We start from the raw sequence: 6,000 nt of genomic DNA on the forward strand, positions 1-6,000 counted from the left end.
GGGGGGTGGGGGGAGATGGAATTTTCAAATATCTCTCCCTCGGTTGCCTTCTGAGGGCAAGTCTATAACTGCACATGGATTCTTTTTTTTTTTTTTTTTAATATTTTGTTTATTGATTTGGGAGAGATAGAGAGCATGGGTAGAGGGATAGGCAGAACTCCCTGCTGAACAGGGAGTCCAAAGTGGGACTCCCTCCATCTCAGGACCCTGGGATGGGAATATTGAGCCAAGGTCAAATGTTTAACTGACTGACCCACCCAGGTGTCCCTACACATGAGTTCTTTGATGTGTTGCCAGGGCTTATAGATAACGCTGCAAAATAAGAGGGAAAAGATGGGGACAGATTGATTTACAAAAGTGCTGACATGAAGCTTCTCTTAAAAAAATCTTTCAACTCCAAGGCTGAAAAAAGAGGGTGAAAGAGTAGTGGAGACAGTTTTGAGGAGATTATCAAGGAGAGATGGAAAGAAGTATATTTCAGGGTATGACTGCAGAGAGAAAGCTCTGCAGAGAAGCGTTTGGGGAAGTTTTGCTGGAGCTTCTATGTAGCAGTTTTCCCTGGGCTCGAGAGGCTCCAGTGACCACCAGACTGCTTTTTACAGTCAGATTCATGTTACTTTGAGATAAGTCACCATGCTGAGGGTGGACTTAAGCAGGGAATAAAAAAGCCAAGTTTTATTTGAGTTGTTCAAATAAGCCCTTCAGAAAAAGATAAAAATACAAGTAGAAAGAGAAATAAACTATTTCTCTATATACCACAATGGTGTAACAGATACCCAGTAAACAGTGACTTAATTAAATATGAGATTTTGTTCTCTTCTATGACAGTAGGTCCAGAGATTGATAACCAAAGCAAGTAAAGCAGCTCAGCAAAGTAGCCCTGCTATTTTCCTGCTCTGCTATTCACCTCTGAGTTTACCAGATGGCTGCAGCCCTTTGAATCACTGTGTCTATTTAGCCCCAAAGAAGGGAAAAGGGCAAAAGGGTACTACTGCCAGCTGAGCCTGTCCCTTTATATCAGGGAATTATAGTTTTTCCCATACAGCCTACATGCCTTTTATTGGCTCTAAGAAAAGTTTGGGAAAATTAATACTTTTAATTAATTAATACTTTATCTGTTAGTAAGGAAAACAAGTAAATAAGTATAGGGTAGGCAAGGGATAGAGTCTGCCACATACAAAATATTTAATTGGAAAAAATCTCTTTGTTACTCAATTCAGACAAAGGCTAACACCTTGAGTGGAAGCAAAGGAGGAAAGAACCTCCCTGCTTGAGAAGAGGAGAGGAAATACTTAATTGATCCCAAAGCAGACAAGGACAGACAGAGAAGAGAAGAAAGGAGGACCCAACAAGATGATATCAGAGCATTGCACATCATGACTCCCCACTTTGATTCTCTCCAAACCTCGGTAAAAAGGTACTACCCCTCTCACTCCTCTAAAAAATCATAAAACACTTAATGTTAGTAGCTTTCCTGTAGAAATCATAAAGGTATGGAACTCTGCATCTAATATGGCATGGGCTAGAATGTTAAAATCCTTCCTAGTTTTGGGAGCATCGAGACAGGGAAATTCAGAAAGAACTAAGCCATCAAAAATCCTAGGAAAGGTCAATGGAAGTGCCTTACCACACATAGACCAAGAACCAAACAAAAACAAAAACAAAACAAAAAAACCACAAACAAGCAAAACCCACAATTAACATTATACCAACTCTCACTGGAACTCAATTCCAAAGTTTCAACCTCCTTCAGTGAATCATTTATTTTTACTCTTTTTTTTTTTTCAATTCCAAATCAAAATCAGGAGGGTTATTGATGACTACCAGCTATACCCTGTGAATGAACTAAGTGTGGAATTTATATAACCTCTTTTATTTGCATAGTAATGCTCTTCTTTGTTGGATATATAAGTGATGCACCATAATACTCCCCCAACATAATTTTCCTGAATTTGTGTTCTATTGCAGTGTGACAAATTACCACAAATTCAGGGCCTTAAAACACCACACATTTATTATTTCACATTTTCCATGGATTAGGAATCAAGGCACAGCTTGACTAGCTCCTCAGCTCAGAGTCTCACAAGGCTGCAGTCAAAGCGTTGACCAGACTACATTCCCATTTGGAGACTTCACCGGACAGGAATCTACTTTCAAGCTCTTTGGGGACTTCTCCAGACAGGAATCCACTTCCAAGCTCTTTGGGTTGTTGGCAGACTTTATTTCCTTGTGACTGCATGACTGGGGCTTAGCTTTGTGCTAGCAGTAGACTGGAGGCCTCTTTTGATCCTAGAGGCTACCCATAGTCCTTTGATATATGAGCTTTTTCAATATAGCTGTCTATTCATCCAGCAAGAATCTGTAGTTCCAGTCTGCTAAGAAGAGTCTTATATAATGTAACATAATCACAGGAATGATATCTCATCACCTTTACAATATAACATAACCTAACCATGGGAGTGACATCCTATCATCTTTGTATGTGTGTGTGTGTGTTACCTACACTCATAAATCCTGCCTAAACTCAGAGGGATTACACAAAGGCATAAAGACTAGGAGGTAGGAACTGCTGGAGGCCAACTTGGCATCTATCTGCTACACAATCCTTATCATATACAAGTTGCCAACCAGGGAAAATTTGTCTATAGCAAGAATTCAGATAAAAGGTCTCAAGCATTTCTCACTTATGTAAGTACCACATACATCCTTTATGTCATGAAACTCAAGAGAAGAGTGTATAGTTAGACTCCTGGTGTGTCAAATATCTGCCATTGCATAACTACCTCAAAACTTAGTGGCTGGAAACTGTAACAATTTTATCTTGTTCATGAGACCATGGACTAGTATTTGGGCAGGATAGAGCAGAGACAGTTTATCTCCTCTGCCTGATGTTTGCTGGGTCTGGAATATCCAAGATGGCGTCTTTACTCACATATCCGGAACCTCAGCTAGGATGGTTCAAATGACTGTTCAAATGGCTGTTTAGAATACCAACTAGAGTCATGTTTGTGGGGCCTTAGTTCTTGTTGGCTAGATTTCTTAATTCCTTACATTTCAGGGCCTCTCCCTACCCATGTGGCCTCTCCATATCATCTCTATGGAGTCTGTCTAGTGGAAGAGCTGGGTATTTCACATGGTGATTGGATTCCTAGAAAGAGGCCATGAAAGTTGCTTTCTTAAGGGTTGCACTTGAAAATCCCAGAAAGTCACTTCTGCTACATTCTACCAGTCTTTATGCCTCAATTGACTATTCCTTGTCCTTATTACACTGGCTTAGACACCTAATGCAGTAATGAATACAAGTGTTAGTGATGTACGTATTTCTTTCATTTCAAGAGACTATTTCTAATCTCCCCCTATTTAGGATGACGTTTGTGCTAGATATTGGTAAATATTTTGATCAGAATAAAAAGACTCCCATTTGTACTTACTAAGTGTTTATTTAGGGGCACCTGGGTGGCTCAGTCAGTAGGGCATCTACCTCTGGCTCATATCATGATCCCAGAGTCCTGGGATCAAGCCCCATGTCTGGCTCCCTTCTCAGTGGGAAATCTGCCTCTCCCTCTGTCCTCCTCCTGCCCATGCTCTTTCTCTTTCTTAAATTAAAAAAAATTTTTAAGTGTTTATTTTTTATTTATTTTGAGAGAGAGAGAGAGCACACATGCACAAGTGCTGAGGAGGGTGAAGTGCGGGTGGAAGGAGAGAGAGGGAGAGAATTTTAATTAGTCTCCAGGGCTACGAAGGAGCCATTGAGGAATTCGATCTCATGACCCTGAGATCATGACACAGGTAGAAATCCAGAGTCCAATGCTCAACTAAGCCACCCAAGAGCCCTTAACTGTTTTATTTTAGATGAAGAATACTTTTTATGCAACTTTTGTAATGAAATGTATAAATTTCCCTCTTTTACTAACCATCCCAATCTTGGGATAATCCAACTTGATTGTAGTGTATTCTTTTTTACACCGTGGTTTCAATTTGCATTTTGTTTAGGATTATTGTATTGATGTTCATTAGTGAAATTCATTAGGCTTGTAATTTTTCTTTCTCTTAATGTGTTTCCTGGTTGTTTTTTTTTAAAGATTTTATTTGTTCATTTGATAGAGAGAGACACAGCGAGAGAGGGAACATAAGCAGGGAAAGTGGGAGAGGAAGAAGCAAGCTTCCTGAAGAGAAGGAAGCCCGATGCGGGGCTGGATCCCAGGACCCTGGGATCATGACCTGAACTGAAGGCAGACACCAGGCACCCCTGGTTTTATTTTATATATTATACCGGCCTTGTAGAACAAACTGGGCAATGTTCTCTCTTTTTCTTTCTTTTTTAAAAAGATTTTATTTATTTGTCAGAGAGAGAGAAAGGAAGAGAGAGCACAAGCAGGCAAAGCGGCAGGCAGAGGCAAGGGAGAAGCATGGAGCCCAATATGGAGCTTGATCCCAGGACTACTGGGATCATGACCTGAGCCAAAGGCAGCCACCTAACTGACTAAGCCACCCAGGCATCCCTCTTTTCCTACTGTCCTACATAATTTTCATATTTCCTTATTCTTTAAAAACTTAATAAAACCTCATAAAAATATCAATGCTTTCTCTTTGGGAAGATTTTAACTATTGTTTCAATTACTTCAATTAATTACAATTATTAGTGTAAAATTATTCAAGCATTTTATTTCTTCTGGTAAATTTTTTTCATAGGGTTATGTTCTCACCTATATTTGCAAAATCATTGGCATAGAGTTGGTAGTGTTTTCCTATTTGCTAATCTCTACTTTATCTTAGTTATATTCCCCTTTTCATGCATAAAATTGTATCTTCTCCCTTTTGCTCTTGATAAATCTTGTCAGTAATTTGTTTATATTGTTATTTGTTTATATTGTTAATTGTTATTGTTTTGAAAAATCAACTTTGTCTTTGTTGGCCTGTGCTGGATTTTTTTTCTTACTTCATTTCTATTGTATTTTCATATAGATAGATAGATAGATATATCTTTTTTTTAAGATTCTATTTATTTATTTGAGAGATAGAGAAAGACAGAGAGAGCATGAGAGGGAAGAGGTCAGAGGGAGAAGCAGACTCCCCACCAAGCAGGGAGCCTGATGCAGGACTGGATCTGGAACTCCAGGATCATGACCTGAGCCCAAGGCAGTTGTTTAACCAACTGAGCCACCCAGGTGCCCTATATATATCTTGATCAGTGATGCTGAGCATCTTTTCATGTGTCTGTTGGCCATCTGTATGTCTTCTTTGGAAAAATGTCTTTTCGTGTCTTCTGCCCATTTTTAATTGGATTATATGTTTTGGGGTGTTGAGTTTTATAAGTTCTTTATATATTTTGTTATATTTATCACCTTTATCAGCTATGCCATTAGCAAATATCTTCTCCCTTTTAGTATTTTAGTTTTGTTAATTGTTTCCTTCAGTGTGTAGGAGCTCGTTATTTTGATGTAGTCCCAGTAGTTTATTCTTGCTTTTGTTTCCCTTAAAAATGGGCAAATAACCTGAGAAATGCATCATTTCATCAAGGAAATGCAAATTAAAACCATACAGAGGGGCACCTGGGTGGCTCTGCTGGTTAAGCATCTGCCTTCAGCTCGGGTCCTGATCCCAAAGTCCTGGGATTAAGCTCTGCTTCAGGCTCCCTGCTCAGCGGAGAGCCTGCTTCTCTCTCTCCTTCTGATGCTCCCTCCTGCTTGTGCTCTCACTCTCTCTCTCTCTCTTTTTCTTTCTCTCTCTCTCTGTCAAATAAATAAATAAAATCTTTAAAACACACACACACACACACAGATATCATCTCATGCCTATTAGAATGTCTGTCATCAAAAAGACAAGAAATAAATGCTGGTGTGATGTGTAGAAAAGGGAACACTTGTGCACTGTTGGATTATAAATAGGCATAGCCACTATAGAAAACAACATGCAATACCCACAGAAAGTTAAAAATAGAACTACCAAAGGACCCAGCAATGCCACTTCTGGAACTATGTCCAAAGGGAACGAAAACAC

At 39.3% G+C, this 6,000-nt stretch overlaps 1 long non-coding RNA gene across 1 annotated transcript in view; it reads left to right on the plus strand.

Moving 5' to 3' along the window:
- Positions 1–1,411, plus strand: part of LOC131836645 (uncharacterized) — a 55,248-nt gene extending 53,837 nt beyond the window's left edge. The window contains exon 5 of the long non-coding RNA XR_009355706.1: positions 1,221–1,411. This is a non-coding gene — a long non-coding RNA (uncharacterized LOC131836645). The remainder of the gene's footprint in view (positions 1–1,220) is intronic.
- The last annotated feature ends 4,589 nt before the right edge of the window (positions 1,412–6,000 follow it).

This window comes from Mustela lutreola, chromosome 7, assembly GCF_030435805.1.
Source record: "Mustela lutreola isolate mMusLut2 chromosome 7, mMusLut2.pri, whole genome shotgun sequence".
Classification (NCBI taxonomy): Eukaryota; Metazoa; Chordata; class Mammalia; order Carnivora; family Mustelidae; genus Mustela; species Mustela lutreola.